Genomic DNA, 11,157 nt, shown 5'->3' with positions numbered 1-11,157 from the left:
ACAAAATGAAATAGTGTTTGATATTCTCTGAACTTTGGACCTGAATGAAGTCCACTGTCTAGCTTAAATGAAGTCCACGATCTAGCTCTTACTGCAACTCTGTTTGTCATGTGATAACTGCAGTCATCACATGGTTATTTGCTTGCGTGTAATGGTGTATTTACCGTTTTATCACCTCTGCACCATATATAACAGTGGCTATATCCTTCTTGATCCCGTGATTAATGGATCCATTCCACTCATTCTCTCAGACTTTGGTATCTGCTGGTCCAAATTAAGCCCTGACATGCATACTAAAGCCAACCGTTTGGGGAACAAAATTTTTTTGCCAAGGTACTTCAGGTCAGGGGAAGCTAACATGATGCCTTCCAGATGTTGTTGGATTCCCAATACCCATTAACCTCAGCCAGTATGACCAGTGATCAGGCATTATGGAAGGTGTAGTCCAACAAGTATGTAACCAAGCATGTAGATAGGGCCAGAGCCAGTCTGAGTGTGTGGTTGCAAAGCCTCTGTGTGGAGGATTTGTGCAGTGGCCCATCACTCTACCTGATGTTGCAAATTACAGATCAGCAAGCAGCGGTTCCATGTGGTAGCAACCTTTTTGGTGAAGGACCTTCCCAACTGACTTAAAACACCTGTGTACCCCACCCCCTGCCCCGATTGGCTGCCCATTGGATCCTTCGGGGCAGGAAGGTGCATAAAGTGCTTCCTGCTCCCTCTGAGGCTTGCTTGGCTGCAAGGTCTTCCAGTGATCTGGAGTGCTCCTTTATTCTGGCGTCTCCTCTGACCCTGACTCACTCATTGGTTCTGACCACTGACTCATCTCATAGCTCCTGAGTCATCTCAGGGTTGGGCCGTGAACAGCAACAGGCTGACACATGTTCATGTGCCAATGGATAGTTGGAAGGGATGAGTGACATTAATTCTCTGCTTACAGGTGCCATGCCTTACTTGGAGTAAATTGGGGGCATTAGTATGTAGCTGATCTTAAAAAGAGGATTTTCCATCCAGGAGTGTGCTGTCCTTAAACTAACTGAAGAGTGTATTGTTAATCTTTTCCTCCCTCCCTGCAGGTCTGAGCTTTTAATTGTTATAAGCAGACAGAAATTCAACATGTGAAGTATTTCTCATTATGACCCTAATACACTGGGAAGAGCTTCACCTTTTAAATTTCAGTTTTGTAGGCTGCTGTTCAAAGCCTCAGTCATGGGGGAGGGGAGGGGGCAACCCTGTTTTGCACACTTCATTGTGGCGAGCCCACGTTCTTATTTAATTATGTCACGATTTCCGGTGCTTACCAACTTTCTGACAGCTTCCTGCTTGTGTGTTAGACTGAGTGGAGATACAGCATTTAGAGTTAAGGGGGAATTGGGAAAACACCCTGAATAAATGTTGAAGAAGCACCTGAGTTTCACTGGTCAATGTTCTGCACCAGGAAGCAACAGGTCTTGGTGTTGCTGATAGGATTCCCTCTCACTCTCCTTGCCAGAATTTTTTGCTGTTTTTTTCATATGAACCTTCACAAGTGCTGGAGGCTGCTGGTTTTCTCCATATTCAGCGCTGCTGTGAATTAAGAATTGCTGGAGGGTGGAGTGGGGCTTTTTTCAGTGGAAGAAACCCAGTTGCAGAATGCTCTCCATGAGAGGCCCATTAAACATAATGTTGTCAGGTTTTGACTTGCCTTCAGAAAAAAAACCCTTCATCAGTTTACACAGGTATTTCTAGGCTATTAGTGGTTGGGCCTCTTTTTGTTTTATCCTTGTTTCGTATTCCTAAATGGTTTTATTTTTAAAAAAGAGAGAAATCATGTTGCCATGTAAAGTATACACAAACAGAACTCCAGAGTCGTCTCAGATCATTATTTCTTTTAATAGGAAATACATATAACAATCTGAAACACAAATTGGTAACAACAAAGAAAAACATCAGAGCAACAAGGAGTATAATACAAGCCTGAGCCTGGACTGGAAAAGGAGTGAAAGGTAAATATTTTCAGTACATTTTTAAAGAGATTCTCTATTTAAGATGGGGTGAGGAACTTCAGGTCTTGTGGTCCAGAAGTGAATGAGACCCTCTGGCTGAAAAAGGGTTTTCATCCCTAAATTAGAGGATGTTGTCTGATGATTATAAAAATAAGGTTCTGTGCTTTGGTTTAATAGGTCTTAAAAGAACCTCTTCTCTTTGATAGTTGCACTAATAATCTGGTTTCCTTATACAGGAACAATTTAGAAGCATTGAAAAATTTGCATCTGTCCATTGAGAAGTCTGCTCTGGTTTGTTGGTAAGTTTTTATGCCTCTACCAGAAAACAGATCTCCAAACTGTTTGTTACTGTTTTTTCCCCAAATCTCCAATGTTCATTTTACCCACTTAGGGTTATGTTATGAAACATTGACTTTTGCAGATAAGAAACACCCAGATTTGTAATGTCATTTTAAAATAATATTCTCAATCCAGATTAGTGCACTTGTTTTAAAGAATTTTCTGTACTTCATATTGTATCAATGAATTTGTTTATTTACTGTTTTACTAGTGGATATGATCCAGTCCAAAATAGTTCTGTAATAGTAATAGTTATGTAATAGTTCTGCTGCTCAGAGTGCTTCAACTGAATCTGTTAGCTGCTTTGATTTCCATTTCGTTGGGAAAAGTTCTGCCTGTAATGTTAGATTCACAATTTAGGATTTTTTATAGTTAGGTATGTTAAAACAGATTGTAATTGAAATTTGGAGGTAAAGGAGTCCTTGAAATGCTCAGTGGCTCAAGATAATGATGAGATCCTTTGCAGAAACAGCCTGTTATCCAAAAGAGCATTAGTATGCATCTTGGTGTAAAGTATTTTATAAGTATTTGGTGTGAGAAAAAAACCTGATGGCAAAGTATCTTTATTGAGTAGGAGAACAAGTATCCTTGATGTCAACTTTATATAATTGGCTCTTGGTACCTTATATAAACATTAATTATGAATCTGAAATTAAGTAAGTTTTTTTATTAAAAAAAACTATTTGTTTTCAATTTTAGATGCTCTAATGACTTCTGAATGTTGCTATTATAGTCAAGCTCATGCTGAGATGTAAGACTTATTTTGCTTCACCTCACTAACGCAGTGCCAAAGGTTGACCTACTTTCTGATGACTGTGTCATTGTGCCCTTGCAGGTTCTACTTCTTAAGTCTCAATAATGTATATTATTAAACAAGCCTCTGCCTTGCTGGTATCCTTTTATCTCCCATACCTTGTCATTATGTGCTAGGCTGGAGCATACCCATCAGCTATGCCCCTGGAACTCTTGGGATTTTGTGTAGAATCTGGCACAGAACTTGGGTTTCTTGATACTGACTTTTATGCATTTTAAATAAAAATGGTTTTCTAGTTCTCATGGTTAAAAGCAACTAAGCCCACAAAGTGTTCGGGTAGTGTCAAAAGGCAGCCTAGGAAATCGACCAGAGGACTGATTCTTCCAGGCTTGAATCTGTGACCTATACTGCCAAGCTCCCTTACACACCTATGGATCTTAGCACCTGTATGCTATCCTTATGCTACATTATCACAGTCTCCCCTGCCTCTCTGGGATAATGTGACAGTAAATAGGATAATCCTATGTCTACTGCACTGAGCTCCTTGAAGGAAGGGAGGGATGCCTATATGATGAAAAAAATCATAACGTTCTTATGGCTAAATGAGCCTTGAAGCCTAATGCATTTCTAGCTTGATGTTTGTTAGAAGGCAAATCACTGGGGCTTCCTTCCAAGTAAATGTGTGTTTTTGATTTAGAATCATATATGTAATTCAGCAGTCAGGGCTGTCATGCCAGCTTATTTGCTGGTGGATATAAATGGTTCAGATATTGGAATACAGTATTCAGGGAAAGCTGTCTGTGGCCAAGAGACAGCAACTGCTGTTGTGCGGTCCTTTGTAAGGAGCTACAATTGCATATGTTGGATGCACAGAAGTCTGCCCAAAGAAATCTTTGGATACTTTATACTCATACTTCCTCTCTGACTCAGAGATCATTGATACATGGAAATGTCAACTGTCAGACTCTGTGATACTTCCCTGGTACAAAGGCAGTGCTAATGGTTCCCAGTGCTACTATGCTGCCTCTTGGCAAGCATACAGATTAACCTTCCATGTGACACCATTGAGCAGGAGTAAGAGGTTATGAAAGTACAGAAATGTTAGTCTTTGGGAACCCAAATTCAGTGGCCCTTTTCTTTCAGCTAACATTAAGCAGGGTTTTAATTTTGTTGTAATTTTAAATGGGGTTTTGATTGTGATTATTGTAATTAGGGTTGTTAACTGGTCTGGGCTCCCATGGTGGGCTATGGGGAAGAACGGAATGGAAATGTATGGGAATAAATAACTATTTTGGGGATGCTTTGAAGCAAGGCTACTGCATCATGATGTTCTTTGGGTGGGATTGAGTAAGGTCAATTATAATGGAAGTGTCCTTCCTGGGGTTAATAACACTTGGGGAAAGGGAGCATCAGGATCATGACTGGAGGGTTAAAAACTCTTCTTGTGAATCTGAGTCCTGATCTTGATTTCCCCCATTCTCCTGCTGCAGCTTTTATTGGAATGAAAAAAACTAGTTAAAGGCAAATCATACATTTAACATTTCAGCTAGTTTCAGTCTTGTCTTCTGGCAGTCCACATATGCAGGGTATTATGCAGTAAAAAAAGAGAGCTGAATTCATTAATCAGGATAAAATATGCAAATTAAGAAATGTGCACAAAATACAGAGTATCTGCAAGAAAGGGCAAACAAGGGAAGCAGGCCATTAATATCTTGCTGTCTGACAGCTAGAAATTTTACTGAGCCCCACTCTAGCTTTGGAAATTTCACCCCACAGTGCCTATTTACTTTAAAGCCCATATTTCAAGCCATAAGGACTAGAAACTTGTTTTGTGTTTTTAAATGAAAGCTGGAACTCTTTGGTGTTGGATGATTCTGTGCCTTCTGCTTTGTGGGTGGGTGTGCATCAGTGATCTCCCAAGGCGGGTTTTGCGTTGACTTTATTCGATTCCAGTTTCCTTAATATTTCTGTTGTTTCTGCTTTCCTTATGAACTTTTTCTCATTCTGTATGTTTCATGGTTAAACTTTCCCTCTGGCAACATTTGATAGAGAATTGTCCTTTTTTTGCCATGGTTGGCAGTTCTTCCCTTTAAAATAAATATCTAACCTAGATGTCCTTCCACTTTTGCATACTGGGGTTGGTATGCAAAATCACTTTTGGCCTTGTTTCAATAGGAGTTTTGTATAGCAATTCCAGATTCCAACTTAACAACAGCACTATCTGGAAACCTGGACTTGGCATAGTACAAATCAGGACCTGCTATCCTGCTCCAGTGCTTGGACTTTTCAGTGTGCATATGCTTAATCCAAGCTGTCCATAAGAGGAAAAAAAACTGTTGCAGATTAAATTTCTGTGTAAAACACAGCTGTGTGAGGCTGGCCTTAACTTATTCTGGCATACTTCTGTTGCTTATACTATTTGAGAATGGAAAATTGGTTAGTGTGTTATCAAGCCCCCCGAACCTTATCATGTCAATAGTTAATACTGGTGTTGGTATGCTTTTTGGTCATGGCAAGCGTCTTTCCCCCCACCCCATTTCTGATTTTGCTTAATGGTCTTTGCCTAACAACTGCTCCCAGCGTCCTTTGGTGGACGTGCCCAAGGATTAAGGCTTTCTGGGAGATGATATATAATGAATTAAAAAAGGTATTTAAATATACCTTCTTGAAGAAACCAGAGGCCTTTCTCCTGGGCATAGTCGGCCAATCGGTGTTAAAAAAGGATAGAACTTTCTTTATGTATGCAACAACAGCAGCAAGAATACTCATCGCAAAGTATTGGAAGACACAAGAGCTACCCACACTGGAGGAATGGCAGATGAAATTGATGGACTATATGGAATTGGCGGAAATGACTGGCAGAATCCGTGACCAGGGAGAAGAGTTGGTGGAAGAAGATTGGAAGAAATTCAAATATTATTTACAGAAATATTGCAAAATTAAAGAATGTTAGAGTGATGATGGATTGAAATTAAGCGGCTTCTAGCTGTACAGATTTTAAAGTTATATATAGATCAAGATTAAGGATTAGGATTAAAAAGGTTAAAAGAATGGAAAATTGGTTTTTAATAGGTAAAAATTTAATGTTATAATATATTAAGATTAAGGATTGGGGTTAAAAAGGAGGGAAAGGAATTGCTGGACAAACAAATTGAATTGGAATACAAAAGAGGGAGGTATGAGGAAGTCCGGGAAACAAGTAAATGTAAAAGAAGTTATGAAAAGACGGAATTGTTTTTAACTGTTTTTTTTCTTTTTTTATCTTTTTGTATTTTGTATTTTTTATTGTGTATCTTTCTTTTTTTCTTATCAAATTTCTCTTGTTTATTAATGTTGTCAGGGGTTCAGGAGCAGAGGCACAGGAAAGGGAGGAAATAGAGAGCGAGGGGGAGGAGTCCGAAGGAAATGTTAGCGATGACAGCGGTCCGAGGTCTCTGAGTCTTTCCAGCGAATCGGAAGATTCACAGAAAGGGGCTCCCATGGTCAGAGCAAGGGGGGTGCCGAGGGGGACACCCCAGGAAGAAGGGGCCAGAGGGGACTCAGAGAGCAGCAGTTGGAAATCAGGACCAGCGTCCACACCAGAGTGCAGTAGGGGGGAGGAGTCCCAGGCATCGGGATCGGGCGGCGCACTGCCAGTGGGAGGACATGAGTCAGGATTGGCCACGCCTCCATCGGGGAGCGAGGAAACGGTCGAGAGGAAGGTTGAAGGCTGGGCGCGCGCGCCAAGTTCAAATGTACAGGAGGGCGGCGCAGTTGGCAGCCCGGATAGGGAGCCAGGTCCCAAAGCCCGCCGAAAAGAGGGGGAGGAGTCAGGGGGGTCAACGTCAGCGTGAGAAGAATCCAGGAAGGAAGGGACCCCGGGGGGTAGCAGGACCCAGAGGAGAAAGGAGAGACGGAAGAGGTGGAGTAAGGCTAGAATCTTAAACTGGTGTACAGGGGGCGGAGATTCAGATGGAGCTTCGCCGATCTAACCCCTAGACGTAGAGCTGGGGCGCTGCGGCTTGAAAATGGAAACTGTACTTCAATAAAGACTTTTGTACATTACTGCCGGCTAGCGTTGGTCCTCTGTGAGCTGGGACCTGGAGCCAGCTCTGACAGTAAGCTCCATCTCCAAAAAGTTTTGCACCAAAAACCTCGTAACGTGAGTGGACGCAGCGAGGGAAGAAGATTGGTGCTTCGCGAGCTCACAAACGTCAGGCAAGATGACTACAGAACAGCAACTAGCAGCCCTGCAAGATGCAGTGACACAACTCAACGCGGAGGTACTCGCATCCAGGAAAAGGGAAGAGGAAGCGGCTGCCGCCTGCAGGGATCTCCAAGCCAGGTTGGAAGTGCTTGCTAAGCAGATGATAAATTGCTGACAAAACGTTATAACGATGAAAATGGGAGCGGGAGATGTGAGGAAGTCTAAAGAAAATGTGAAAATATGTTAAGATCAATGTTACATTGTTTACTATGTTTATTTTTATTGTAAAACTTAATAAATTGCTTTAAAAAAAAAAGGAAGTGCTTGCTAAGCAGGGGCAACCGGGACCCAAATCAGAGGGGATTGGGCTGGGGAAAAGAGGAGGCAGCCTGGTATCTCATTTCGATGGGAATTTGCAGCAGTACCCTAACTTCCGAGCAGACGTGCTGTTTGCGCTGGAACTGCTGGATAAAGACTTTAGAGATGAACAAGAGAAGGTGGGGTTTATCTTGTCCCATTTGCATGGGGAAGCTAAAGCGTGGCTGCGCAATCTGTGGAGAGATAAGGATCCGGCGCTCCAAAATGCGGATGCATTCATTAAAGCGATGGATTCGTGTTTTTTATCAAATATAGACATTGATATCGCCAGAAAAGACATACATGGGCTCAAACAAGGCAGAGCCAGTGTAAGGCAGTACCATTCCCGCTTTTTTGCATTAGTCCATGCGCTGGGATGGGAGAAGGATTCTGCCCCAGCCAGAGACCTTTTTTGGGAAGGCTTGAATGCAAATGTGAAAGATGAGATTGCAAGGGGGGAGAGACCAAAGAGCACTCAGGAGGTTGTCCGGCGGGCGCTGCAAATTGGGGTGCGTCTGGAAGAACGTCCATGGAACAGAGAAGAAGGACGTTGGGGACGTACGCCAGTGAGAGCACCTCCCCTCTTTCCCAAGGATGCAGCGCGTGCGCAATCCACACCTCCTCAGGGAGGAGGAGAGGAACCGATGGAGATTGGAGGCGCCAGGGCTCAGTCAGCAACCAGAGCCCTAACACCGGGAGCAGTCAAAGCGAAGCCTCCTAGAGGGAACAGGAAGTGCTACATCTGCGACAGTGCTCAGCACATGGCGAAAGAGTGTCCCCAGAGGCTCCACAAGCACACTGCAGCCTCAGCAACAGTAACAGACGCAACTCAGCAGAGAGAACCACAGCAGGGAAACGACAGAGTCTGGTTGGAGGAAGAGGCACTGGGGCCCAGCCAGACAAGTCAATGAAGCCGTCCCCAGAGATTTTGCAGCCCACAGACCCCCTCCCGCCCAAACCAGTGGTGCAGCTCACAGCATCGCTCCAACTACCCAATGGACTCACTATGGAAGTGCCGATTACCATTGACTCTGGTAGTAACGCAGACTTCATAGGACTGGATTTCATTCAAGAGCACAACATAGCACTCCTAGCCAGCCACGCTGCCTCTGAAGGTTGTCACGGTGGATGGCAGGGAATTGCTGGGGGGGCAGGTGGTGCAGCAAACGCCTCCGATGGTGATGCAAATTGGGAATCACCGAGAAGTCATCAGCTTCAATGTCACCCAACTGTCGGACACGCCTATAGTATTAGGCATGAGTTGGCTGCACAGGCACAGCCCAGCATTGGCGTGGTACCAGCGACAACTGACCTTCGGCTCCTCATACTGTGCGGAACATTGCATTCTGCCTAGCCCGGAAGGGGAAGAGGATGACCCGCAGCTACAATTAGGCACGCTGCAAGCAGTGCCACTCAAGTACGCAGCGTTTTTGGAGGTTTTCTGCGAGAAGGAAGCGGACAAGCTGCCTCCCCACAGGTCCTATGACTGCAAGATTGACCTCCTGCCAGGGGCGACGCTGCCAACCGGGAAACTGTATTCCATGTCTGAAGAAGAGCTGCAGGAACTCAGGGAGTTCATAGACCTCAACTTGAAGCGCGGTTTCATCCAGGAGTCGAAGGCAGTGGGGGGCAGTCCTGTATTCTTTGTGAAGAAGAAGGACACGCCCCAAAAAAGGCTTGTGGTGGACTATAGAATTTTGAACTCGAAAACCAAGCCCACAGCCTTTCCCATGCCCAAGATAGATGACCTGCTCGCAACGGTGAGGAAAGGACGCGTTTTCACAAAGTTGGATCTGCGAGGGGCGTACAACCTGATTCGCATACGGGAGGGCGACGAATGGAAGACTGCCATGTTCACGCCCCTGGGCACCTATGAATACAGAGTTATGCCCTTTGGATTACAAAATGGCTCCCACTGTTTTCAAGCCTTCATGCATCACGTATTGGCGGGTCTCCTCTACAAGAAATGCGTCTGCTTCCTGGACGACATCCTGATTTTTTCAGAATCAGAGGAGACCCACGAGGGAGACGTCAAGGAAGTTCTGCAGAGACTGCAGGAGCACAGGCTGTACGCCAAGCTGGAGAAGTGCCAGTTCGACATGAAGGAGGTAGATTTCCTGGGCTACAAGTTGTCGGACAAGGGGCTCGCCATGGACAGCGCCAAGGTTCGCTCAGTGTTGGACTGGAAGAGCCCGCGCAATCGGAAGGAGGTCCAGCGGTTTGTCGGTTTCGCCAACTTTTACCGCAAGTTCATCAAGGGGTGCGCGATGCAGACGGCGGCCATTACCGACACGCTCAGCTCCAAGAAGAAGAAGTTCATCTGGACGGAGCAAGCGGAGCAGTCCTTTCAGAAACTCAAGCGTCTCTTCTCGTCCGAAGAGCAGCTACTGCATGTGAATCCCAGCAGACCGATGAGGGTTGAAACGGACGCCTCAGACAGAGCCGTGGGAGCAGTACTGTTGCAGCAAGACCCGCATGGGGACTGGAGACCGTGTGCCTTCTACTCCAGGAAGCTCAGCAAGTCAGAGCAGAACTACACCATCTGGGACAGGGAGTTGCTGGCCATTCATGCAGCATTCAAGGCGTGGCGGCACTTCCTCATTGGAGCCAAACACACAGTGCAGGTCCGCACGGACCATAAAAACCTGGAGTACTGGCGCACGGCGAGGTTCCTGAACCAGAGGCACATACGATGGGCGGAGTTCTTTGCGGATTTCGACTTCAGGATAGAGTACATCCCAGGCGACAACAACATCATGGCGGATGCACTGTCCAGAAAGCCGCAATACCTCGAGGAGGCGGCACCAGCAGCGGCCAAGCACATTTTCGCACCGACAGCGTGGGCGTGCGCTTCAGCAACCGTGGACCTGGATGCTGTACGTCGAGCACTGCAGGAGGACCCCTTCGCACAAGCCAAGATGGAGGAGGTGCAAAGGGGCACGGCGGAGGACGACGAGTTCCAGATACGCGACGGATTGCTCATCCGCAGAGGGGCCCTCTACGTACCGGGAGACGACCTCCGCGCGAAAGTACTGCAGCAGTTGCACGACGCACCCACCGCCGGGCACTTTGGCAAAGAGAAGACGGTAGAATTAGTAGCCAGAGATTTTTGGTGGCCCAAGATGTGGGGGGAAGTCGCGGATTACGTCTCGAGGTGCGACACCTGCCAAAGGGCCAAGTCAGTGCACAAACCGCCGGCGGGACTGCTCGAACCGCTGCAGACACCGCTCGAACCGTGGGAGAGGGTGGCCCTGGACTTTGTCACGGATCTACCCAGCTCGAGGGGCAAGACGGCAGTGCTAGTGGTGGTGGACATGTTCACCAAAATGGCCCACTTCATTCCGTGCGCGAAGGTGGCCACGGCGGAACAGACCGCCAAACTGTTCATAGACCACGTGTTCCGGGTTCACGGTCTGCCACGGTCTATCCTGTCCGACCGGGGGCGACAGTTCATCTCGAACTTCTGGCAGAAGCTGATGGGTTTCCTGAACGTCAAGATCAACCTAGCGTCGGCAAGACACCCGCAGACCAACGGA

At 45.9% G+C, this 11,157-nt stretch overlaps 1 protein-coding gene across 4 annotated transcripts in view; it reads left to right on the top strand.

Moving 5' to 3' along the window:
* Positions 1-11,157, top strand: part of SEMA4G (semaphorin 4G) — a 111,590-nt gene that overhangs the window by 13,125 nt on the left and 87,308 nt on the right. For 3 of the 4 annotated variants that reach the window (XM_081006158.1, XM_081006160.1, XM_081006159.1), the window contains exons 2-3: positions 1,878-1,985; positions 2,222-2,284. The exons of the other annotated variant lie outside the window; for it this stretch is intronic. The gene's annotated coding sequence lies outside the window, so the exon portion shown is untranslated. The remainder of the gene's footprint in view (positions 1-1,877; positions 1,986-2,221; positions 2,285-11,157) is intronic. 4 annotated transcript variants of the gene reach the window in all.

The sequence above is a fragment of the Podarcis pityusensis genome (genome assembly GCF_964106645.2).
Source record: "Podarcis pityusensis genome assembly, chromosome: 5".
Lineage (NCBI taxonomy): Eukaryota > Metazoa > Chordata > Lepidosauria > Squamata > Lacertidae > Podarcis > Podarcis pityusensis.
The sequence above is the reverse complement of the archived record's forward strand: the minus strand, read 5'-3'. Positions and strand labels throughout refer to the sequence as shown.